Raw genomic sequence first — 27,609 nt, 5'->3', positions numbered from 1 at the left:
AGCCTGCTAGAGTCAGCCCTTGCATCTTGTTAGGGCTTCACAGAAACCGTGTACCATAATGATGGGAAGGTTGTTAGAAGGACTGTTAGATCAGTATTATTGGTATTACTGGCAGCTGGATAGACTAATAAAAGGGGACTCTGGCTAAACTGAAATAACAGCAATAATGACACCAGCACTTCCATTTCCTTACCAAAATTATCAAGATACTTTCCCTGCTTCTGAGGCCATGTATCAGAAATGCCACTGTAGTGGCAAGTAGTTCATATTACCTGCAGTGAGCATGTTGAAAAGGAGATGTGGTAGTTACCATATTATCCAGCTCAATTTGTGGCTTTCCAGAAGCCACACGAAGGCTCTAGGCAGGAAGTACAGGAACTCATTGTTGTGAATCTGAATTGCCTGTCACTGTCCCCGAAGAGACTTGGTTACCTTTCCTGCACTACAATAGGCTTTAAGGACAATCTAGGCTAATGTCTGAAACAGAACTCCCTCAGCAAACATTACAATCAGGAGCTTTCTTGTGCATTCTCAAGGTATTTTAATGAAAGATTTCACTACAATTTGAAGTTTTGAGGAAAACATTACACAAAAAAGTTTGGCCAAATATATTTTGACTTCTGAAGTGTTCATAGCTGAGCCCTGGTCTTAAGTGATGAATATGTCCATCCAACGTACGCTATGGTTTTCAACAAGCTTTCCTGCTTCATGCCAAAGGGGAAAACAATATCATTTGTGAAGACTAATGATTGGGCTAAAAATCAGTAAGGTTAAGTATAGGAGAAGACAGTTCCATCCTTACTACTGTAAAACATCAGGAAACTAGTCCTGACAAAGCCATCCATTATGCATGTAGTGCAAAGCAGCAGAAGAGGCTGGTATACAGAGAGACTGCATACAGTGCTAGCCTGGTAGGGATGGCTAACAGCCTGTGGAGAGAAACCCCTGCTGCTGGTCTCCTTTCATAAAACAGTCTGATTATGCTTTGCAGATCATTAAAAAAAAACATTGTATATATTGATGCAAAATTGCTCTTTACTGTGCAACAATTGGACGGTTTCTTTCTTGTTCCCAGCAGTAAATGGGTCTGTAAGAAAAAGCGTAGAGGGTCAAAGCCATCTGGTCACCTGAGAATAAATGAGAACAGGGTGGAGTCCAATCACATACAGGCAATTAAGGGCACAAGTCACATTGATCTGGGATTACTTGATCTCTGTCCATGTTCCATCCTGAATCCATACAGCCTCATCAGCTTAAGATACATGAGGGGGAAGGTTTGACTCCACACCACGGTACTGATTTCCCAAGAGCTGGTTTGTGGTACTACAGTAACAGAAAGCAGCAGCCACAGAGTGACCATTTGCCATCAGTGACCGCAGGCTGAATTTCATTTTCTTCTTCACTTGGAACAACTTCCCATTTTCCATCAGGAACAGGTATACCTCACAGCCTATCTGTCTCCCCTTTTGTGCTGTCCTGATGTTTTCTTCCTCTGTATAATCTCTCCACTAATTGCATCTCCTTCAGGAATCATACTCAGCTGCAGCAATGTGAACACATTTATGCCCCTTGGCCGGAAGACTGTATATGAAAGACTAAAGCTACCACCTTAACCTCCTAAAGGCTTACAGCTTACAACTTGAGTCATGCTTCAATTTATAGACAGCCAAAGAGACTGAGACCTCCTGCTGGTCCTGAGCCCAGTCACCCACAAGGAAAACAGATATTTCTGCCAGAGGTTTCCAAAAGAGACATTCATAGTCTTCTGCTGCCAACACATACAAAGAAATTGGGATGCCCAGGAGAAAATAGTGAATAAATGCAGTTGCCCTTTCCGAGTAACAGGAGACTGTTTTTTCAGCACAGAATCAACCAAGCATGCTCCACCTCAGATAACACAGACATCCCACATGTTTCAATACTACCTCTGCCAAACTTAATTTCTTGATGGGAAAGTTAGAGCTGACATTGTTTACTGTGACTCAGTTCATTCCCGGTATCTTTTACATACGTCATGTGCAACATAAATGGTGTGTACTTTCAGAGAGTAAAATAAAGAAAACAAAATTATGGACTATTTCAAGAAGACGGATTATGGACTGGTTTTACCTTCATCCAAACAAAAAAGGGAATCTTTCTTTGTTGCTGAGGCTAAGTCAAGTAACTAGGTATTCCTTATCTGTTATTTCGCATTTCTTTCTTTTGCACTTCCTGTGGATGTAAAATAAAAACCATGTATTTGAGACATTAATTGACCCTTTTAATTTATGTTGTTGATGTGATTTCATAGAATTCAAAATTATAAGAAACATATTTGGGCTATGATAAATCATATGCTAAGACTCAATCCAGCTCAAATGAAATATATTCATTTCTTGAGGCCAACAAATGGGAGGTATTTCTGACTTCCAGAGCAATCATGATAGGCAGGCAATCTGTAGTTAAAGGAAATGGTGCACTGGCCCTAAGTGAATGCATGTACATGATCATATGAGAATTAAGCTCTGATACACTGGTTGGACAGAAACTCCTTCTATCCTGCTTTCTGATCACAAAACCACTGAAACAGAAGCTTTAAAAAAAAACATTAATGAAAAATAGTTAAAAATACTTAGCCTTAAGTGCTATTACTTTAATAGTTAAAAGACTGGCTGCAGTCACTGAGTGCAACAGACCGAGAGTATTATATTTGACATATAACTTCTAACCTCCATTGTGCTATTTCAAGGGAGCAGGTCCATCAGCAGTACTGTGTATTCACCTCCTTTTAGTGCGGCAGGCTGCCCATTTTTATCTTGTTGCACAGTGCTTTCAGTCACAAGTGTTATATAAGGATGAGAATTAATTACTGAGTGGAAAAAGTCCTAAAAAGAAATCCAAATGCAAGTGTTCACAAACATTCAAGGGAGCCAGTATATTTAAGTGTAGTCTTGAATGAGAAGTCCTTTTAAATAACTTATTCCCAGCTTTGAGGGAATTTATTGTTTAAAATTTACGCCTTTCCAAAAAGGGAGATAAAAATTATTTCTTTTCTGGGTGTGAGATCTGTTATTCTGAATTCCCTGGCTATTCCACAGGATCGTAACAGAGATGGATGACAAAAAAGACCTGAACTGGGATGCACAAGTTGAGCAGGAATTTATTTTTTAAATGGCACATTTTTAAATGTGAAAAAGGAAAAACACAGATTTGGGGCCTTACAGGTCATTCTCAAACAAAGAAAGAAAATTCTGCAGTACACCAGATACTGGCAGGGTCATAAATTCTAAGCAGTTTACTAAGATTTTTTAAAAGCAGATAAAAGCTAATTCCCTGCTAGGAAATGAATCACCAAATCTGTATTGTGAAAATTTGAGGTTTCAACTGTTTGCCCTCACTTTTTATGTGTGCATTAGTAGCTGAGTTTGAACTAGAAATCCATTACTCTATAGCTCAAAAATGCAAGGGGGTAAAACACTTAATTTCCTCCCATCTTTAATATCTTTAATGCTATTTCATGCCATCTATTTTATGTTATGTCTAGAGGTCTGGGTAATAGAAATGACTCATGTGTCCCGTACTTAGCAAAAACCATGCTTAATGTGGGGGGGATAACCTGAACCATAGCAAAGCTATCTGACCCTTGCACTAAACTATAAACAGAAATTTCTTCACACACTTCGCTAGTGTTGGGTGGTCTTTGTATAGGGATAAGTTTTATAGGCTCAGCTTTGAATCTGAAAATGCACTAGATGAAGTGGTGCTCTGGGAGGAGCCTGGTGGTTTCAGAAAGCTTTTACAGACTTCCCAAGTGACTGAGCAGCAGTTAAGATACAGCCTCACTCCCATAAAAAGCTGTCTCTTTTCACCTAGTAATGCATCTACTCCACAATAATCAAATCCTGCGGGATCCTTCCTTGGCAAGCACAGTTCTGAGCAAGGGCACAGTGAAAGCTAAGTTGGTTCAATCCCTCTTGTGGCCAAACTTGCAGGAAGAACTAAAAGAGTGGAAAGTTTTCTAGAGATGCTTTTTAATAGCACTCCCCATAAATATGTCTGCAGGGGACAAGAAGACGGAAGGGGCTTTGCCTTCCTCTTCAGGTCCGAAAAACTGGGGCGGGGGGGGGGGGGTGGTTAATGAGATACACAGAAGGCTAAAGCCAGCTAGGCAGGTAGCTTAGGGGTTTTGTTATCTACATTCAACCAAGCACAAATTTCACACCAGAGGTCACAAAAAAATGGACCACACAACTACAAATGTCACCACTTCCTTAGTAAAATGCAAAACCAAACTACTTCTCGAAGATAAACATATACATGCTGTATTTACATAACAAACTCCTCTGCATAAGAAAGAGGAAGAGGATGAAGCCAAGCCACTCATCACTTGCTATGTTACTCCCAAGAAATTTAATGTACTATTGACAGGCAGTCAGACACAATAGCAATAAATAGAACCCAAAGACCAATGTGAAACAGAAGATAAGATACCTATTTCTTTATGCAAACGTGACTTTGCTATTTACTCATTGGAGAAACTTTTTTATACTAGTACTAACCATCTAAATATTCATTCTAAATTCAAGGAGCTCATATGAACCTAAGCCCTAAGATTTTTAAGTGCTACTGCAGCAAACAGGCAGGAGACAATAAATCCAGCACTGTAGACTTCCAGAAGGAGCCAGGTCATTCTTCCACAATAGTGTTTACAAGTGGCAGCAATATGATGTCTGAAAGGAGGGGAGTCCATTTTGTTTAGTGATTGCAGACACAATCTGCACAGCAGGCAGGATGGCATCTCCAAAATTTTCTACTAAATCTAGATTTTCGGAACTACAAGTCGGCATCATTTCCTTATATCAGCCTCTGCTGGAGAAAATAAACTCCAAAAAGTTCCCTATCTGGCCAAGCCCATGAAATGACATTTTCACAACTTGCATAAATGTTCAGTATCCAAAAGCCATATGCACTTTACTGACAGACATGCTGTAGGTAGGCAGAGGGAGCAATATGTACTACAAGAAGGGCAGAGGGCTGCAGCTCTAAATTGGCATCTCCTCAGCAGACAGCAGCAGAGCAATCTGAGAAGCAAAGTGCAAGTGCATGGCAAGAGGACACATATTTTACAAGAGCAGAAGTGGCAGCTTTGCAAATTACTGAAAGAAGGAGTACCAGACAGATCTTGAGATATCAAAATACCCTGGTCTGGTGAGTACTAACACTCTCAAAGCACAACATGGCTACATATTTTAAAAGGATTCATTACAAGGCCATAAGGCTAATGGATGCAGTTTACAGTCAGGGCAGCAATTTTATTTATACGCTGTGTACATTGTGCAATTGCCTCATAACTCAGTGTGCCAATGTGAAAGGCAATTACTTTAGCAAATCCTATTTCTACAAAGTACATTTCAGTGCCAGAGGACTTTAACCCACAACGGGTTTTAACAGTATAAATAGAATGGATCAGGTCTATTTTACATGTTGCAACCATGTCACAATACCTTTACAATGAAACAGGCTTATAGGCAGTTCTTTTTATCCAGAAGGAGTCTCTGCTGGAATGAGGTTCCTTTTACTAGTTTCCCTGTTTTTGCTTGTCCCCATCAAGCTGGAGCCAGGGTTACAAGGAGGGTTTCCCAAGGATCCTGAATTCTGGGGAATACCAGAGACACTGCAAAATAAAGCAGCCATCAAGCTACTATAAAGTATCCAAGAAGACAGTCACATAAGCTCAGCCTAGGGATGGTAAAGATTATCAATAGGCCATATAGATGCTTGCTCACTACCTATGTGCGCCAAGCAGTTTTCTAGCTCTTAAGACTATGGTACGTTCTTCACTGGACCATCTCACATATCCGACCTCTCCTCAGCACCCTAGACATAGCTGCAAGGAAAAAAAAATGGTGGTCAAATTCATACCACAGTGCAGAGAGAGAGAGACACATAATACATGGTGAACAACATTGACATGGTTATTTGGATTTACATCAGTGGACTAAAACACCTGCTTCTGTGTCAGATGGCTGGAGGAGGATGTCTTTGTCCTGCTGCCATCTTCTCCCACGAAGAGACGCTGCTGGCTTCTCTGTACAGGATCTGGTTGGAAGTTAATAGTTCAAACTGATTTTTTAGGGGGTGATCTCTCATATATAGTATTGATAGACAAGCTTAGAATTAACCCCTTTGCATGAGGTGAGATATGTGGATGCCAGTGCTGTTCCACTGTCCCTTCAGAGGACATCTGAACAACCATGCTGAGGTCAGCTGAATTTGAAGGCCTCATCTTAATTTGCTCCAATAGTTACTATAAAAACAAGTTGATGCAAAAGTGTTCATGCACAAGCTCAGGAAGACACTCCATCCCTTTCTTTCTCCATCCCAGGCATACCAAGTCAAGGCGTGTTTATGCCAGTAAGGTGCAATAACAGGATTAGTAACTATGGCAAAATCACGAGCATCAAACCACTCACATCTCAGTCTCACCTGTTTCATCCTCATTCTTTCCACTTTGTGCTCTGTATTTCCTCTCCTTTAGGTTATTCTTCTTCATTCCTTGCTTTGAAAAATAGTTCCTATTCTTTGCCTCTTCTCCCCATGCCCTTCATTCCCCAAGAAACATTGCTTCAACCTCACAGCTTTGCTTCAGCAGCACTCTCTCAGCACAGCCTATCAGGCTTTGACACACAAGAGGAAGTTGACTTGAGTACAGAATCAAATTCTACACATTCGTAAATGACACAAACATCCCTTTGCATGCCTGCCATGCAAGCAGTAAATATACCGATCCCCATCTCACTGATGCAAGAGAACCGGGTGATCAGGCCCAGTCAACATGGGTTTACAAAAGGCAGATCTTGCCAAACTAACCTGATCACCTTCTATGACAAAATCACTCAACTACTGGATGGGGGAAAGGCTGTGGATGTAGTCTTCTTGGACTTCAGTAAAGCCTTCGACACAGTTTCTCACAGCATTCTGCTTCAGAAACTGTCAGCCTCTGGCCTGGACAGGCGCACACTCTCCTGGGTTGAAAACTGGTTGGATGGCCGGGCCCAGAGAGTGGTGGTCAATGGAGTTAACTCCAGCTGGAGGCCAGTCACAAGTGGAGTTCCTCAGGGCTCAGTACTGGGTCCAGCTCTGTTCAATGTCTTTATCAATGACCTGGATGAAGGCATTGAGTGCACCCTCAGCAAGTTTGCAGATGACATTAAGCTGGGAGGAAGTGTCGATCTGCTGGAGGGTAGGGAGGCTCTGCAAAGGGATCTGAACAGGCTGGACCACTGGGCCGAGACCAATGGGATGAGATTTAACAAGGCCAAATGCCGGGTCCTGCACTTGGGGCACAACAACCCTATGCAGCGCTACAGACTGGGGGAAGAGTGGCTGGAGAGCTGCACGGAAGAGAAGGACCTGGGGGTGCTGGTTGACAGCCGACTGAATATGAGCCAGCAGTGTGCCCAGGTGGCCAAGAAGGCCAATGGCATCTTGGCTTGTATCAGAAATGGGGTCACCAGCAGGTCCAGGGAGGTGATTCTCCCTCTGTACTCGGCACTGGTGAGACCTCACCTTGAATACTGTGTTCAGTTCTGGACCCCTCACCACAAGAAGGATGTTGAGGCTCTGGAGCGTGTCCAGAGAAGAGCAACAAAGCTGGTGAGGGGGCTGGAGAACAAGTCTTACAAGGAGCGGCTGAGAGAGCTGGGGTTGTTTAGCCTGGAGAAGAGGAGGCTGAGGGGAGACCTTATTACTCTCTACAACTACCTGAAAGGAGGTTGTGGAGAGGAGGGAGCTGGCCTCTCCTCCCAAGTGACAGAGGACAGGACAAGAGGGAATGGCCTGAAGCTCCATCAGGGGAGGTTCAGGTTGGATATCAGAAAAAAATTCTTCACAGTAAGAGTCATTGGGTACTGGAACAGGCTGCCCAGGGAGGTGGTCGGGTCACCTTCCCTGGAGGTGTTTAAGGAACGGGTGGATGAAGTGCTTAGGGACATGGTTTAGGGAGTGTTAGGAATGGTTGGACTCGATGATCCAATGGGTCCTTTCCAACCTTGTGATTTTGTGATTCTGTGATTCCCATCAGTTGTAAACTGGTACAGCTCAACTGATTCCAGTGTTGCTACTAACAACATGTGAAGGTCATCGTTCAAAGCCTGCCAGAGGGAAGGAGGTTGGCTTCCACATGGCCACACCAAAGATGGAATGTTTAGTGACAGCATTTTTTTTCCCCAAGTCCCATGCACGCTTCTCTCAATAACCTTACCTGGCTTTCTTTTATGTCAGCTGAAGACCCAGCTCCAAGCTTGGATTCTGTGCTGGAGAGCAGCCATAAGAATCCACTTGACTTTAATTATGTGGTATTTCACATGTCCAGTACACTGAGGCCGTAAGTACTTGTGACTGTTTAGAGTTCTCAAAAAGACCCTCTTCTGCACGCAGTTCCTTTGCGCCTCTGATTTTGTGCTGCACAGCAGCAACTCTCCCTTTCACCAGCTCTTCAACAGGCCACTGTTTTGCTTCCATTGTCTGTGTGATATTAATGCTAGCTGCCAGCTTGCTGGCACAGACTGAAGTGGTTCCAGCTCAGCTCAACAGCTGTTGACTCATACGTGAAGTATCAATTCAGGACCAGAAAAGCAAAATGCTCTCATGGAAGAACTTTTTGTTAAGAACAGAGAAAGCCACTTCAAGGAGCTGCACCAGGACCCTGACAGCAGCCTTATGGCCCCATTGGATATAAGGGCCTTCTTTGGATATAAGGGCATTAAATGTTTCCTGAAGCTTAGAAACTGCATGATAACAGGTACTTAGGTCAGACAGCTGTAGTGCCCTACTTTTATCACAACAAATTCTGGTCTACAACATGCGGAGAGTATCCTTCAGTGATATTATATAAAAGCTCTGCTTGAAACTCTACATCAGCCCCAAAGCATTAACTGAAGTCTTACAACCTCTTTGTCAGCTTTAGCATACAGGGCTAAGTAACATATGTAGCATCACAAAACACATTAGAAACGTATACAGAAATTAAATCTGAAGGTCTAGAGGCTCTGTCACTTTATCAGCCATTAATTCACCCCAGCTCACCTGTAAATCAGAACGGGAGTCTCCTGCTAGGTGACAATACATAGAGTGCCTGCATCAGCTCCTTGCTGGCCAGAACATGCTGTGTTGTGTGCATTAGCGTGGGGCTGATTTCACTGGGACAGTCATGATATGAGAGCTCATAAATGTATCTCTTTCTGCCTATGCATTACCAAATAAGTTGCTCTTATTTGGGTTTAGCCTTTTTCTTTTATAGTTTCACTTATTCTCAGAAAGTACCAGTTTGGCTGAAACAACATATGTAGCTAACCCAACAGGGCGAATGCACCAGCAATTTTTATCCAAGCATTTCCCATATGGCCATATTTGGTCCAACCTAACACGAAATGGAGTTTGTTCCTATTGGCTCTCAGTGAAGCTGCCATTTGGATGGTGAGTTTCTGTCATGGTTTCTGGTAGCCTACCAACTAAACTGATGCAAGGCAATGTGATCAACACACTGCAGGACTTATAACTTCCCAGCTATGACCTGGAGCAAATTGTCTGCTCTTCTCTGCTACCACAAGCTGAACTGAAGATGGCCTTGGCTTTTCCTGCAACAGTTTTCTGGCATAACCATAACCTGAGTCGCTCTCACCTCTCCCTAAAGCCATAAACAATAAATCAGACAGTCCTCTGGCTCACTTTTGGTAGGATTTTACACAACCACTTGAAACTGTATCATTACCTAATCTAGACTTTCATGTCCCAAAAGACATTACTTTACAGGGAGATGATATGCTGAGAAAATCATCCATGGTTTTCCACTCACTAATTTAGGGAGCAATAAAACATCTGTATTCATTTACCTAAACTGTTAAACCAATGCAACAGAAGGAAGCAGCTCATACTCAAATTTAGAAATGGGCAGTCTGATCAACAGATTAATTAGAGAGACAAATTTACAGCAGGCATTATCATCTCAATAGTGATTATTTAGCCTCTATTAACAACTAAGAAGAGCTATCACATCAAAGTACAAGGCAGAGCTTTCTTCCTATTTTCTGCAGTGACTGACACTAATTCAGTAAACCAGTCCAACTCTTTGTGAACTCCTCCAGCTGTTTGACTCCGTGACTCTGCCAACTTATACTGGAACAGGCTTTTGCAATTGCCATTCCGTTTTACAAGGGATGGAGGAAGCCTTTGGATGAAAGTAAATATGGTAGCTGTATGCTTAAACTTGTGGCAAATATCTTCCATTAAATACAAGATTTCAAAGAGAAATACATTATAATAAAAAGGTCTATGCCACACAGTTTCAAAGATCAGAAGTTTTTCTGTGCTGTTTTATTGATTACTTAGAACGAGTCTGATATATTTAACTAAAAATCAATGGGAAAAATAAAGGACTGCCTATTTGACTCAGAGGAAGAATTGCATTCATGGGATAAAAGAGCCTAATGAGGCAATTCAGTATTCAAAGAGAGCTATTAGCAGTGAAGGAATGAAGTGGTTTTGTAACAAAATGATGAGCACTGAGTGCAGATGGAGGAAATGGTGTTTTGTAAATTCAGAATCTGGGAATTTTTTTTTAATCTTTAAATACTTCATTGATATGCTCTCTGCAATATTTAGCATGATTTTGGGTCTCATTCATGGCCATTTTTTTCCCTGGATGGGGCACCTGCAAAAATATGCTTGAAGCCAGTAGAAGCAGTTGCACTCAATTACAGATCACTTATTCATATGGACATGCCTAGTATATAAGAGTCAACACTTTTGAGACTTTAGTGCTTTCCCAAACAAATAAACAAGTAAAGAGGCCATAGACTTGCACAGCTATTATTTGTAGCTCCATCTGGACACAGAGTGAGTTTGAGAAATGCTGCATGATGGTCAAGCCTAAGGGTGGGAATCAGGATTGGGACTGAGCAAGGCAGAAATCTGTCCTTCCAGCAATCTCAGACAGGTGAGTAGGGATGAGGATAGGCATCTCAAATGGCTCAAAATGCTAAGCTCAACCCAGCACCCTACAAAGATCCTTTAGACATTCTTCTTTTGGTTCCACATTATATCCACATTATTGTCACTTCTTTATTTTTTTTTTTCAAATGCGTAGACTCGCTCTGCTAGAAAAACTGACCTGATCTGTACACTGACTCATTACCTGCTTCTTGAATAGGTGTTCAGATGATAAGTAACAAACAGATCCTCTAAGCAGAGATGCCTACAAATACCATATAGCTCAGCAAACTGTGGGGATATGCACTGATCAAAAGAACACAAAGTCTTTCATACAAAAATATCAGCTGGCTTTTTGGGAGTCCTAAACCTGAGAAGATTTGCCTGTAAATGTGCTAAATAGCAGAGTGGTCTTTTCACCAAGAACCTGAACAAGAGACCAGCAAGAACACAGCAACTCAGCTGAAAAAGGCCCAGATGGAGAGTAGGAAATAATTTAACAGGCAGGGAAAGTTTTCAGGGAGAGGAAATAGCCCTGTTTTGCCATCTGATAAAGCTCAGAAAACACACCTTTTCAGGCTCAAGTCTCCACATTTTCTCAATTAACAAACTCTAGGCTATGTAAGGTGTATACACATTTACACTAAAGGTCTATACATAGGAATCATGCTCCTCTTCAGCTAGATCAATGTAAAATGCTCCTCCTATTCCTGCTCACTCCCTTAGCTCCAAGCTGCTCCTTCCACCACCAGGCTGCTTTGATGCATCTCTCTGTGGCTGACACTAATCTGCATTACTGAAGTGGCTGAATTAAGAAGACGCTCTGATCAGCATGAAAGAAATTGATTGCCAGAGCAGGTAGAGAAGAGAGGATATAGCTAGGGGACAGGCCTCTGGAAGAGACAGAGAGCAATGGGGAAATATGCTCTGTGGAATATAAGAAGAGGTGGCATTTTTGCTTCTCAACAGGGACTTCGATTTTAAGATCATACTTCAGCAATTCCCTTTAGGATGATCCTGAGAGGTCAGAAGCATAGAGAGAGTTTTGAGAAATTTTAAAAAATAATAAATAAATTTTAAAAACTACCAAACAAACCCTCAGCACTTTTCTCCTTTGCAATTGGATTTTGTGCCCCTTTAGAGAAGCCTGGCAGTTCATTCTGTGGCCTGGTGGATGCCCTGTCTGCAATACTGGATGACAGTACATTTTGGGATAAGCATACAGAGGCTGTATGGATTTAAATGATTCTGTTGGAAGGACATTGATTACAACTGCTATGCAACTGCATTTATTGTTTGGGCACAGCTCGGCTGTGCTCAGAGTTTTTTGATTTGCAGAAATTTTACTTCTGGTGATCATTTACTTTTAATTTTCTCCTTTTAATCATCTATATGTAAATGTTGCATGGCTATGGAGTAAGCAAAAAATCCTTTCAAGGAAAAACAACCTGTTAAAACACAAAAAAAAAAAAAAAGAGTAAGCTTTCACAGTCAGGATCATCAGCTGATTTCCTCAGGGAACTGTGCTGACATTCAATATGCTTATAAATAACTGGCAAAAAATGAGAAAGTTTGTCACTGATAAAAATTATTCAAAACTGGAAGAATGAGGGCAGAGTAGGAAGAATTGCTGAGAGACCATACAATATTTGGTGACTGGGCAATAGAATGACAACAGCCAGGAACAACATGTTGGTATTAGGATTTTTAGTTCCATGAAAACATCAAGTCAGTAGGAGTCAAAATAATAAAATTAAAATAGAAGAAAACAAAAGAATACTTGTTACCAAGAAGAAATTAACAACATCTAAAACTTAATTATATGACTGTATGAATCTGTGGTTCTTCCACATCTTCAATACAGAATGTGATTCTTATTCCCTCTACTGAAAAAGGCTGTATCAGAATGAGAAACCCTCAGATAAAGGCAACTATCAATGTGCAAAGCTACAGAACAAGGAACAACTTCCATATGGTCCTTTTAGTATGGAAAGGTGTCATTTTAGCGCAGACTTGAAACTGATTACAAAGCAAGAGTTGCCAGGACCAGATAAACAGGTATCAATTATGCACTGTCTCTCACAATAGTAAAATTAGGGCCATAAAGTGAAGCTAGAAGGAATCAATCGCAAAGTAAAGGAGATGGTTCTTCATACAACAGGTAGTTGACCTGTGGGATGTCTTGCCAAAGGATGTTATTGTTGCAAATTGTTTAGAGGGGTGCAAGAGAAGACCAGGCACTCACTTGGAGGAGAGATCTACTAAGGAGAAAAAGGATCTGAATTCAAAACCTGGTGGAAAGTCTCACATGCGCCTATCCTCCAAGTAACTGCCATTGGATACTGGGGAAATGACCTTTGTTCTGAACTGGTGCTGCTGTGCTCCCTTGCATCGCCACCCTTCTGTCCTGTACTTTTGCTGGGTGACAAAATATACCCTTTCTGCTTTCTTCTGAATGGATCAAACACCCTATCTTTATACATGTTAATGAATTTGAAATTACTTAAAGCTCATCATCCCTACTGTGAGGACTGCAGCACAGGCCCAGGGGGGACTTGACTTCATGCTTAGGACTTCCAGCAGACCATTTTGTACAGAACTGATGATAAAGAAAGCAGCAGCTAATTTTCCTGAGAAAGAGGAGCTCAACATTATTTTCTCCAGTAGGAAATTCATGGATAAAATGTTCAGCCTTGCAGGAGAATGTCTTAGCCCTTCCACTATTTGCACCAATGAAGAGGCTTTACCTAACCCTCAAGAACAACTTTTTTGGTACAAGAATCACCATGCTGCTTCTTCATGAGTATGATTAACATCTTTACCCACTGGGAAAGCTGGACATACACAGATAAGATGCACAGATATTCAAGGGCAAATAACATGAAAATGATGGACAGAAGAGAGCCAATGTCAGTTTTCCAACTTTACCTCTAAGGGTGAAAGGGTTGCTATTGGAAAGAAATTAATGACTAAACGGCAGTCATACAATTTCAGCAGGGTTCTGCAATGCAAAATTAAACTGAATATGTTGGCAGACCTTCACTTGGATAGCACCATATTAGGATACATCAAATAAAATATGTCTCAACCTCTCCTTCAAGCTCTGACTGTGCTTGACCTGTCAGGGAATTAGTGAGACATTTCTATCTGCTGACTTATTTATTAGTGAGACACTCTAGTTATAGTCTTTGAAATGCTGCTCACAGTTTTAGCCATTTTCTGACTTAAATTCAGTGACAGTCCTGCAAAAACATTCAGAACCGAATGGTCATAATACGTTCTGCAGACATACAAAATACCCTGAGGAGGGAGTTAATGGGAATGAACATAATAAGGCTTTTTGAGGAGAGTGAGTTGTGGTATGTATTTTATCTTAGCAGATTTTAACTAAATCCCTGAAGGTTCTTTATGTCAGAAAAGTTTGTCTGTTTAAGTGAAAGTCTAGTTGAATTTGAAAGGACATTCTAATTTCATTATCTTCCTCCAAGAAGAGTGTTGATTGATAAATTTGTTCTATTCTATTTTAGTTTGTGGGGGGTTAGAATATTTTTTTGACAGGCATTCTCTAAACGTGGGATAAGCTTCATTAGCAGAGACTAACAGAAAAAAGGGATTAGAGAATTTAGATTTCAAGCAAAGATCAAGATTTTCATTCACATCTCTCTTTCTGCAACACTACTTTTTTCATTTGTATAGTTAGGCATCACTAAGGACCTGATTCAACTCTCAGTGAAGTAAGTGAAAGATATCTCCAAACCAAGGATTTCAGGAAAGGCAGAACTGCCAAAATGTAGTATCACATCTACACGAGTCCTACACAGTCTTCCCTTCCAATCCAAGGCAGATGCTAGGAATGCAAAATACTGTTTCATAAAGACCAAAACCATCTATTTCAGGGGCAGATCAGAGCTGAAACACCACCTCTTTCCAAAGCTTATCAAGTCTTTAACTCTACCTCTGAAATCTTCCAGTACATTGAAAATGCAGCCTCACAGTACTCCTTTTTTCTCCATTTTTACAGAAGATAGTAGTGTGTGCACCAGTGCTAGAATAACACAGAGATCCAAAGCACTTCACCAAGGGTAAGTTTATGCAGCCACATAGGAGTCATATTGTGTGGTAACTGGGTATTTTTCCTGAAGACAACTTGGATGCCACGTTTTAAACTCATTTGTATGACGTACCAGAGCAAGATTCACTATCTATCTTGCATCTTGTATTTTTGATAGGGTCTTTTACAGATGTACCAGCAGCCTGACTTACAAATTAAAGCAGGAGAAATGCAAGGCTCTCAGAGGTGTTGCCAGTGTGTTCTGTCTACTCCTCTACTCACAGTGTATCAAATGAGGTCTACTGTTCATGGCCACCATCAGCCACATAGCAAGCTAAGGTTGCTACATTCTTTTGGGGGGGGGTATGAGTTTAGGTTCATTCCCCAAATACTTTAACCACCATGCTTTGGAAAACACTGACAAGAAACAAACAGCTGCAAACTTCAGTCTTGAACATCTGATCTGCCCAGTGGATTTCACTGTGTTTTTTTCTAAGCATTTAATTTATACAATAAAAATTTATATACTTCGTAGTTCAGTCAAGGGTTTCAACTTCCTGACCCCAGGTAGCTTCCAGAATGAAAATACTAGAGTTCAAAAACATAAGTATCTGGCTTAGAAACACACTCCCCCATTCTGAGCAGACACCTAGCTAAACACTCATATCCAGCGGCCTGTGTGAGCATCTTCTGCATGCACTATAAAACAGGACCTGCTTCTCCTTGGGCCGACTGGTGTCTTTTCTACTAGCTTCAACTCTAGTTAGGGACCTGAAGAAAGTAGCTTCTGCATATTAACATGCCAATTTCAAATGCCCTTGTCTACGTTGGAAGCACTCACCTGTGACTGGTGGCCGCGATTACATAGCACCAAGATTGCTCATGCACTCAAACATAATAAGCGCCACTAAGACCAGTAAGTCTCATCACTGTGAGGATGGCAAGAGAAGCTTTCCTCTAAGAGCCACAGGACGATGCTTCTATAAGAACAAGGACACTCAGGGTTTCCCACGTTTTCATGGGGTGTATCTCAAGCACCCAGCTGAAACTTTCTTGGCCTATGTTTAAGCACCTTCCTCTAGAGTTCCACAACATTTTGATCATGCCTGCAGTTTCCATAAAGGTTGTGTTAAGTCTTCGCATGAAAGGTGCAAAGTTCACAGGACAAAGAGAGGAGAATGATTTTCTTGAAGATCAGAGTGAAAACGGTGAGGAAATCCATTCTCTGAGCTGGCCTACATACTCTGGGGTATGTAGCCAAGAAAATCTTTCCTTTAACCACTGTGACATTACTAGAGAAGTGATATTATATTTCATATCTCATATTTCATAGGGTTCTGGAAAGGGCAGCCTCCTTTCATTCTCTACATACATGTTTCACAGTATAAGGCAATCCTTACTCTTTACAGTAGGGATTGTTTACAATCTTAAAAAAGCTTTCAAAGTTTACAAACTGTACTGAGATCTTTTCTCAACATATTCTTGTCCCTCCCAAGCTAGCTGGCATGCCGAAAATAATAGATACAAAAAGGATGAGAGAAGGGGAATAAACTTTTACAGAATTCTTACCAGAATATGTGCAAGCTTTAGTTTTGTGCGTCTTAGCAGAAGCAGCACCCTGAGCCTTGCCGCAAGTGTGTTTCATCCAGCTCCAAATAAAACAGTGGGAGTTTATCACCCACTATGCTTCAGGTAAATCTCTCATGGGGATACAAAATAAATCCAACACTTGAATGATATATTGCAGAACTCCTTTATGAATCTTCTTACTGTCACGGCTACTTATGCCTTGTCACTATGAAAAGTTTCTGTGTTTCTTCTGTGATCATCTGTCAGTCAGGTGGATGAAAGATGAAACTTCATCAGGATCAGTATTTTAATACATATTATTTCTTGAATTTTTCAGACAGTTGTAAAGATGTTGAACCGACTCACACATCTGTTCAAAACCGCTTGAAAAGTGGATGATAGGATGACTTCTCCTCCCTTCACAGGGAGGTGACTGCAGCAGTACAACAGGATTGTTTTATTCCGATTTCCTCTGTAACAGCACAACACAGCAGTGCTTGTCCTCTTTATTTAGCCCACAACATTGGACAAATGGTCAAAACCAAAGCTGGTGCACACCCAAATCCATGGGCCCTCTTTGGAAACTTGCACATTGATGTCATGCAGATGCCCTGTTGCTATAACTACAGATACATCCTTGTAATTGTAAGCCTTTCTCGGAGATGTATACACTTCTAAAAAAAATCATGCTGCAATGCAAACTTCATTTTCACACTCTCAACTGTAACTTTGAATATGAAGTACAGAGTCAGTCTTGGAGATTTTACATGTTTTCAGGAGGTCTTCCACCATTTCTGACTAAATCCTCTGCCCCATTGTGGTATGAACTATTAAGGTTCCAATGGGAAAATATGACCCCCCTTGAAGACTAAGAACTATGTTTCCTCACTTTTGTAGAATTGCTTGGTTGGAAAATACATTTGAGATCAACAAGCCCAACTGTACCTGTCCACTACTAAATCACATCCCTGAGTACTTCATCGACCTGTCGTTTAAACACCTACAGGGATGGGGATTCAACCACCTCCCTGGGCAGCCTCTGCCAGTGCCCAACAACTCTTTTGATGTAGGAATTTTTCCTGATGTCTAATTTGAACCTCCCCTAGTGCAACTTGATGCCATTCTCTCTCACCCTATCACCTATCACTTGGGTTGAAGAGACCAACACCTACCTCTCTACAACCTCCTTTCAGGTTGTAGTGATAAAGCCTCCTCTCAGCCTCCTTTTCTTAAGGCTAAACAATCCCAGTTCCCTCAGCTGCTCCTCATAAGATTTGTTCTCCAGCCCCTTCACCAGCTTCATTGTCCTTCTCTGCACACACTCCAGGACCTCAATGTCTTTCTTGCGATGAGGGGCTCTTCCCCAAGCACTCTTCCCCAAGCCTGTAGCGCTGCATGGGGTAGTTGTGTTCCAGGTGCAGGACTCTGCACTGGAACTTGTTACACCTCATCCCATTGATCAAGCCTGTTCAGATCCATCCATAGACCCCCCTACCCTCCAGCAGATCAACGCTTCTGCCCAGCTTAGTGTCATCTGTGATCTTACTAAGGGCACACTCAATCCTTTCACCCAGGTCACTGATAAAGGTATTGAACAGAACACACTGGAGGGAATGGATGTCATCCAGAGGGACCTGGACAAGCTTGAAAGGTGGACCTGTGCTAACCTCATGAAGTTCAACAAGGCCAAGTGCAAGGTCCTGCACCTATGTTGGAGAAATCCCAAGGACAGATATAGGCTGAGTGGAGAATGGATGGAGAGAAGCCCCGAAAGAGGTGCTGGTGGATGAGAAGCTCAACATGAGCCAGCAATGTGTGCTCACAGCCCAGAAGGCCAACCATATGCTGGGCTGCATCCAAAGCATTGTGACCAAGAGGTCAAGGGAGGTGATTCTGCTCTTCTACTCTGCTCTCATAATACCTCACCAGGAGTATTACATTCAGTTATGGAGTCTTCAGCACAGGAAGGACACACATCTGTAGGAGTGAATCTAGAGGAGGGCCACAAAGATGGTCAGAGGGCTGGAGCACCTCCAATACAAAGACAAGGCTGAGGGAGTCAAGGTTGTTCAGCCTAGAGAAGACAAGGCTCCGGTATAGCAGCATCCAGCACTTAAAGGGAGCCTACAGGAAAGGAGGGGACCAGCTCTTTATCAAGGATTGTAGTGATAGGACAAAGGGTAATGGTTTTAAGCTGAAAGGTGGAAGATTTAGACTGGATATTAGGAAGAATTTCTTTCCTGTGAGGATGGTGAGGCACTGGAACAGGTTGACCAGAGAAGTTGTGAATGTCCTGTCCCTGGAGGTGTTTAAGGCCAGGTTGGATGAGGCTTTGAGCAACCTGGCCTAGCGGAAGTTGTCCGTGCCCATGGCAGCAGGGCTGGAACTACATGATCCTAGAACACCAGCTTGGAAGGGACCTCAAGGATCATCTGGTCCAACGTTTTTAGGTGATATATAGTTTAAGTGAGATGGCCTAGAACCCTGTCAAGCTGAGCCTTAGAAGTGTCTGGTGTAGAGGAATCTACCACTTCCAAGGGGAGATAATTCCAATGTTTAATTTTTCTCATGGTGAAAAATTTTCTTCTGGATTCCAATCAGAATCATGCCAGGAGCGACTTACACCCATTACCTCCTTCTTTTCCACGTGACTCCTTGTAAAAAAGGAGTTTTCATCCTCTTGGTAGACACTCTTTAAGTATTAGTACATCATAATAAGGTCTCCCCTAAGCCTTCTCCTCTCAAGGCTGAACAAACCCTGTTCTCTCAGCCTTACTTTGTGTGGTGGGTTTCCTGATCTTTAAGGTCCCTTCCAACCCAAAATTCTTCGATCCTATGATTCTATGAAGCAAAGTATCTTTCCTCAGACATGTTATTGCCTTCACCGACTGCAAGCTTTCAGCCTACAAGCCTTTCTTCAGTTTTCTGATAACAAAACACCAGACTTCTGGCACTGCAGCTTGACTTGCCATGATTAAACTGGAGGCCCTGACAGGCAGTTTGGTGTGATAAAGAACAGCCCAACTCCACCTGTGGAAACAACGCAATGGCCCGGCCATGTGCTGCAGCTGCAAGCAGAGAATTTACACCAATGGTTCAGGTCATGAGTAAGTTAGAAGCTGGGCTTCTTCCTGTTGTTGTTTTATGACCACTTTGACCAATTAATTTAATGTTCATATGGATGTCTCCCCTGTCAGCGTCTCATACCTATCTGTTTCACTCTCCCTGACCAAGCACTTCACTGTTTTAGCAGCTGTTGAGAACTACAAGGTGCTGACTGAGAAGGAGAGAGAGATGCCAGACCCACACTAAGTACCCCATCTGCTTCCTGCAAGGCAAATGAGAAGCACCTACTCCATTTTCAGGCACACAATATTTATCACTTGATCAGTACTATCATAAAGGCAGCCTGAAATGTTTCCTATATTTAAAGGTGCAGTACAGCCATCCCCAGAGTACAGTGTCAGGTGTTGAATGCCACAGAAGTGCAAGACACACACTTGCATCTCAAGGTATCTGCTACCTTCATAAAGCGCAGACGCAGCTCTTCGGGCTTCATTTTAGATTGCTACTTCAGCATTTCTCCCTTCTTATTGTAAGGATTCACAAGAGTTGACATTCTACTCACATGGGCCGGGGTGATAGGGAGGGAGGAACTACATTGTTTCTTTTTAACAAGGTCCAGAAAAATAAGGCAAATCAAATTCTGAGTCTTTGAAACCTGCATAGTTATTTGAGACTCCAAATATGTCATTCACGTCCCACAAGCATCTCCCTGACGTTCAGCTTCATTTGAAGAGCTGACATGAGATCTCTGGTGTTAGAGGAGAAAAGGAAGACAAGTTTTGGAACATAAAATTAAAGGACTTACTGGTTTTTGCAAGTGGCTCAGTCAAGCTTTTTATTGCATATTCACAGTTCGAAATGAAGGTCTATACAAAAGCAAATTATGAAAATTTTTGAGAAGCTGGCCATCAGATCAGTTAGAAAGATCTGTACAGCATAAAAAAGGGTTCAGCTGCAAATTTCAACTCTATGTCTTTCCTAGAGTTCAGCAATACCCGGTATCTGGGCCAGGCAGTTGCTGTTTCTCCCCAGCAAGATATAACAGTCCTATCCTTTTTAATTACACACTGACTCTGGAACAGCACTTTAATTCCTGATGGCCCAGTCTGTTTCCTAGCTTAACATGCCAGGTGACAGGATGTCAATTTTGCCTTGGCAACCCCTTGAAAATCATATAACACCTTTGTTTCCCATAATGCGCTGATTGCTTATAGCCCAGTATTCAGCACAGGGACCAACATGTGCAGCAGGATGCTTTCCTGACTGAAGCAATGATTTTTTCCATAATGAGGTCAGAATGAACAACAGGTCTTGTAAGGAACAGCAGGAACCCTTTGCTTATCCACAGAAATGCTTGTAACAAGATACCCAGCACAGAATGAAGAAATGAAAATAAAATACAATATATGGGGTTTGGTAGCTGTATTTTTAAAAAATCAGTGTATTCATATGTGACTTATAAAACATTTTAAGGGAGTGTAAATAGAATCCAGAGACATAGGTGCTAATACACACACAGTTCAGTATACATAGTAAATTCTTCAGTGTTTCTAGATGAGAAATTTAGGTGTTAAATGTCAGATGCCATTGAGAAATGTCATGTCTGCAAGTTCATTTTAGAAGAAGAATTTTTACAGAGACTTCTCTCACATGAAGGGAGCAAGCAGGCACTATGTGCCTCTGAATTCAAAATAATAAGATAGTTATATGAGTTCCTTCAGCTCTGTGAAATAGATCAAGTTAATTAATATTTCAACTTTCATGCTAAGATGCATGCGGAAAGGAGTGAATTAAATGAGAAAAATGCAAAGGACTCATTATCTTTAAAATACTGAGATGAAGAACAGCAAGAGAATCACCTAAGAGACCTCTATGTTATAAGAGATTTTTTTCTGTAAGTAACAGAAAATCCAAACAGTGTGATTTGCCAAGTGGTACAAATCAGCTACATAATTCTTCCCAGGTAGCCACTTGGCCATTAAAAATGGATAGTTGAAACCCAAGAAAAATCAAATTTGCTTGCTGGAAAAGAACTTGCTTATCACTAGTACAGTATACTCCAATTACCGATGTTTAACCTTCTCCAGAAAGACAAACTGATGTTGTTATCACCATAAGCAAGATAGCGAACACACACACAAAAAAAACCACACTGGGACCACGTTGCCCAGCAAAAACTATATCACAGCTGGTAAAATCAAATTCCTGCATGTCCAAGTCTGTGATCCTTTGCAAGGGAGCTTAATTGCTTTCCATACATCACTGAATGAAGGAGAAAGAAAGAAAAAAAAATAAGAAAAGAAAAAAGGGAGGGAGTGGAGAGGAAGAGAGAGGAGAAAGGGGGAAAAAACCAAAACCAAAATAAAAAAAACCTACTTTTTTCATTCTTAGAAAGACATCTATACTTGCAGCTTCCCTGAATTTCTCTCCTGGAAATGTCCCCTCAGCAGCTCCTACCTCTTGCTGAAAAATTTCATGGAAATCACTCACACCCACATCTCAAAGCTCACAACTCATTTGCACCTTCCTGGAGCTGTTTACACTCCCTGCACACTGCTAGCCACACTCCACCCCTTGAAATCTTATTGTCTCTTGCTTTCTATGACCATTTTCTCTGGTTGCACCTCTTATATCTTTAAATATCCCCCCTGGCAGCTCTGAGATAGCCATCAGCTCCATCACACGCCTATTGTTTCCCATAGGATCAGGCCCTTTTCTCCTGACTGCTGAAAAACCTGTGAAGCATGATCATGACTGCCGAACTGTTCAAATTTCTTTGCAATTTTTGGCAACTTGACTGCATCCCTCAGTGTATTGGACAAGAAAAGCACATGTTCTGCTTGTATCTCCTCTCTGCGGCTATCATGACATCAGCTCCCTTTGATCCATTAGCAAGCTTGTCAACGGTGTTGTACAGGTGCAATTAGACAGTAATAGCCAATGTACTGGTATGAAACAGAAACTCAAATTCATCAGCCTTTCCGCTAGCAGCACTTCATTAAGAAGTAAAATTTTACAATGCCAGTTGTAAAGACCATCATTAAAAGCATCTCTTCCATGACCTTGAGACAGCAAAAAAGCAAAGCAAATCTTTGATAAATATTTTGGGAAAAAGTTATGAATAAATAATAAGTTTCTGGGGAAGGGGGTCTACATGGACAATACACATAAAACACAGGCTCCCCTGCTCTAATAATTATTGTGGGTTAATATTTAATTAATTCTTTGGTTGCAGCAGAACCTCTTTTAATTATTAATAGAGGTTTATTTTTATTGTACTATATCCTCCAGACTTGTCCAGGACACTATAAAAACACATAAGAGTAGCTCTGGCAAATGTGTTCTGTGAGATGGTCCCTGTCTGCCACGAGGCAAGACTAAACTAAATAAATAGTGTGGAAGGACAGCATATTTTTCACATCCATTTTGAGCATTGAGGGCCTGGATTCTCCTACTTTTTCTATGGAAATCACAAATGAAATTATTTATTCATAGTCACATAGAAAGCCGGTAAGAGAAGCGGAAACAGAATGCAGAATTAATTCCCAGCTCATTTTTCTAATCTCCCTTTCCCTTACACTCATTTTTTAGGATACAAATTAGTCTATTAAAAACATGTGACAAGAGCATGCCAAAATGACATCACCTTTCGCTTTACTGAATGAGACTGTGTCAGAACACATTCAGCAACTTGCAAAACTTTACAAATGCAAGATTTCATCAGCTCTTCCCCACAGACTTCCTCCCTGGAGCTCTGTGGATGCACTCTCTGGAGGTCTCTGCTGGTTCTTCTTCCTGCATAGTGGCCACCAGACTTGGTCCCACCTTGCCAGCCCTTGGTCACCAGTGCTTATCAGTGCTGCTAGGGCTACAGAGCACTGGAAGATGTCCCAGTGCTTTGTGCTATCTTCCCTGGGGCATTCTCCTGGCATTTGAAATCAAACACTACCATTACATAGAATCATAGAATAGTTAGAGTTGGAAGGGACCTTAAAGATCATCTAGTTCCAAACCCCTGCCATGGGTAGGGACACGTCCCACTAGATCAGGCTGCCCAAGGCCTCATCCAACCTGGCCTTGAACACCTTCAGGGATGGGGCATCCACAACCTTCCTGAGCAACCCGTGCCAGTGCCTCACCAATCTCATAGTGAAGAAAACCTTCCTTATGTTTAGTCTAAATCTGCCCCTCTCCAGTTTATACCCGTTTCCTCTGGTCCTATCACTACAAGCCTTTACAAATAGTCCCTCTCCAGTTTCCTGTAGCCCCTTCAGGTACTGGAAGGTCGCTATAAGATCTTCTCGGAGCCTTTTCTTCTCCAGGCTGAACAAGGCCAACTCTCTCATCTTGTCCTCTTAGGGAAGGTTCTCCAGCCCTTTGATCATCTTTGTAGCCCTCCTCTGGACCCATTCCAACAGCTCCATATCCTTCTCACGGTGAGGGTTCCAGAACTTGACACAATATTCCAGATGAGGTCTCACAAGAGAGGAATAGAGGGACAGAATCACCTCCTTCAACCTGCTGGTCACGCTTCTTTTGATGCAGTCTAGGATATGGTTGGCCTTCTGAGCTACGAGGACACATTGCCGGCTCATATCAAGCTTCTCATCAACCAGCACCCCCAAGTCCTTCTCCACAGGGCTGCTCTCAATCACGTCATCCCCCATCATGTACTGAAAATGGGGATTGCCCCAACCCAGGTGCATGACCTTACACTTGGCCTTGTTGAACCTCATGACGCTCTCAGAGGCCTACTTCTCCAGTCTGTCCAGGTCCCTCCTGTCCCGGTGTGGCAACTGCACCACCCAGCTTGGTGTCATCTACAAACTTGCCCACACTTCTCACACTTTCAGGACCTCATCATCTTCACTTGTCTTCTAGGTTATTTTTACTTATGCTTGAGCTTTTGGTATTGTGTATGGGGTTGTTTTGGCCCCTCTTGGGGTGCTCTCATCACCTTGATCTCTAGAGAGCCTTCCTTAGGGTTGCCTTTTTCTCTCCTTAAGACCTCTCCAGCACACCAAAATTGCAAGTCCATCATTGCCAATCCCAGAGCTCCCAGCTCTCTGCAGAAGTTGGTGATACCTTTCATCTGGTAAGTCAAAACCACAGAAACCCTACCCTAAATGCACTTGGTCTTGTTTTGTTCAGGGTCACAAAAATCATAAACTTTAAACTGCTTCAGGCATTGATCCCACACAGTATTACTTCCCAATAACTTTCTCCGTAAGAGACTAAGGCTTCAAGTTTAGTTTTTCATCTTGGTTTGTATGGTCAGCCCAGTACACAGACCCATTACTTCCTGTGCAGCCTGGCTTAGGCAAAGGTCTCCATCAGGATCTACATCTTTACCAGCAACACAGAAAGGTTTGTTTCCTGACACATATTCCATGGCACAGTGTTCCCAGACCAGCACAGGCTGTCTCTAGTTCTGCTGGCATTTGCAGCTTGTCTTGGAAAGCTACCTGTTCAATGTGTTTCCTAGTGGATAACACCCTGCAAAGCTCTTCAATCTTGAAACTAATTTTCTGCACAGAAGTCCCTTGGTGCTGCTTCCATTCTGTGCTTTCTAGTGTGTGCCTCTCCTTCAAGTTCTTATAGGCTGCAATATGAATAGCGCCACCAAGCCATCAAGTCCTGCTGAACATTTGCATGACTACAGCAATTTGAAATCTGCTCTGACTAGATAAAGCTCCAGCACAAAATATAAAAATAATTTTCTCCAACTGTAAGTGCATTGGGTTACACCTGGAAAAACTGAGGCTGGAATGTCCTTGAAGCAAAATGTCAGACTCATTATTCCAATTCCAAAGCCAATTCCTTTTTCAGAGGAAAATCACAGCTACCTTCTAAATATAGATAAGTATTCTCAGGAATAACTGAAAAACTGCATTGTATGGACTACAAGACAAAACAAGAAATGCTACTTCAAATTTAAGGGAGACAAGTTCATAAGACCCATTAAGGATTTATGTAATGCTTGCTTCATGAACCCACTTCAAAGCTTTTCGCTGTTTGAGACAATAGATTCTAATGACAACTATCGTTTATATAGTAGCAACATCATAAAATGCTTCAGCCTTTCATACTATGTTCTTCACCACTTTGTGTGGCTGAGACTGTTATGTAGCAAGAACAAAAGAAAAAGATAGTCCTGATCCCAGGGTTTCTTAGGACATTGACCAGTTCCTAGCACACAATGGATCATCTTTATAGTTTCCTTTCCTGTCTTCTACTAACCTGATCTACTATCCTGATCACTTTCAATGACAAGGTAACTCACTTGATGGATGAGGGAAAGGGTGTATCTGGACATCAGTAAAAACTTTTGACACTTTTTCCTCACGGTATTCTAGTTGAGAAACTGGCTACCACTGGCCTGGACAGGTGCACCCTCTACTGGGTTAAAAAACGACTGGATGATCAGGGCCAAAGAGTGGTGGTGAATGAAGTTAAATCCAGTTGGAGGCTGGTCACAAGCGGTGTTCCCCAGGGCTTGGAGATGGGTCCAGTCATGTTCAATATCTTTATCAATTACCTGGATGGGGGGATTGAGTGTACCTTTAGCAAGTTTGCAGATGACACTAAACTGGGAGAAAGTGTCAATCTTCTGGAGGGTAGGGAGGCTCTACAGAGGGATCTGAAGAGACTGGATCAATGGCATGAAATCAATGGCATGAGGTTCAACAAAGCCAAGTGCAGAGTCCTGCACCTGTAACACAGCAACACCATGCAGTGCTACAGGCTTGGGAAGGGTGGCTGAAAAGCTGCCTGGCAGAGAAGGACTCGGGCTGAAAGACAACTTAACATGAGCCAGCAGTGTGTCCAAGTTGCTGAGAGGCCAATGGCGTCTTGGCTTTTATCAAAAACAGCGTGGCCAGTGGGACCAAGAAAGTGATTCTCCCCCTGTCCTCAACATTGGTAAGGCCTCACCTTGATTCCTGTGTTCAGTTTTGGGCCCCTCATTACAAGAAAGACATTGAGGTCCTGGAGTGTGTCTAGAGAAGGGCAACAAAGCCGGTGAAGGGACAGGACACCAAGTCCTATGAGGCGCAGCTGAGGGAACTGGGGTTGTTTAGCCTGGAGAAGAGGAGGCTGAGGGAAGACCTTAACACTCTACAACTATCTAAAATGAGGTTGTAGAGAGGTGGCTGTTGGTCTCTTCTCCCAAGTGATGGCACAAGAGGGAACGGTTTTAAACTGCGTCAGAGACTTTTAGACTGGACATCAGGAAAAATTTATTCACAGAAAGGGTTGTTAAGCACCAGCAGAGGCTGCCCAGGGAGGTGGTTGAGTCCCCATCCCTGAAGCCACTTAAAAGACGGGTAGATTAAGTACTTAGGGATATGACTTAGTAGTGGACAGGTAAGGTTGGGCTTGATGATCACAAAGGTCTTTTCCAACCTAATGATTCTATGATACTATTCTATGCTTCTTGGAGCACACTTTAAACCTCTTCCTTCATGCATGTAGTTGGCCCCAGCTGTCTTGGTCCAAGCTTTCTCTTAGGTCGTAAGCTGAGACACGTGTTGCCTATTAGCCCCTTATCAATCCAAAGAGTGCACTTCATTGACACATTACTTGAGAGAATGTACTCTATTGCCGATGATGAGCAATATGGTACATTTTTTTTATCTGTTAGCTACTATTTTGAAATACAGTAAACGTCTAGATTTGGAAAAGATAGCAACCTAATGCAGCTGCTGCCCAAGAAAGACTGTATATATTACCCATCATCTCTTAATTTCAGTAGCCTTAAAATGCTTCCTGACCACAATTCTCAAAGGATACCGCTCTACATAAATTTCCAGAATGCACACTTCAGACAAGAAAAGTATGCTGCAAAGATGCATATGTTATTTTTATTATCAGAATTGACAAAAGTTCATTGCTAGTTTTATAATGGCCTGTTAAAGCCATAAATACAGAATGATGTGGGGCAGCTGTGTGTCAGT

Source organism: Cuculus canorus, chromosome 3 (genome assembly GCF_017976375.1).
Source record: "Cuculus canorus isolate bCucCan1 chromosome 3, bCucCan1.pri, whole genome shotgun sequence".
NCBI lineage: Eukaryota > Metazoa > Chordata > Aves > Cuculiformes > Cuculidae > Cuculus > Cuculus canorus.
This window is presented reverse-complemented; position numbering follows the sequence as displayed.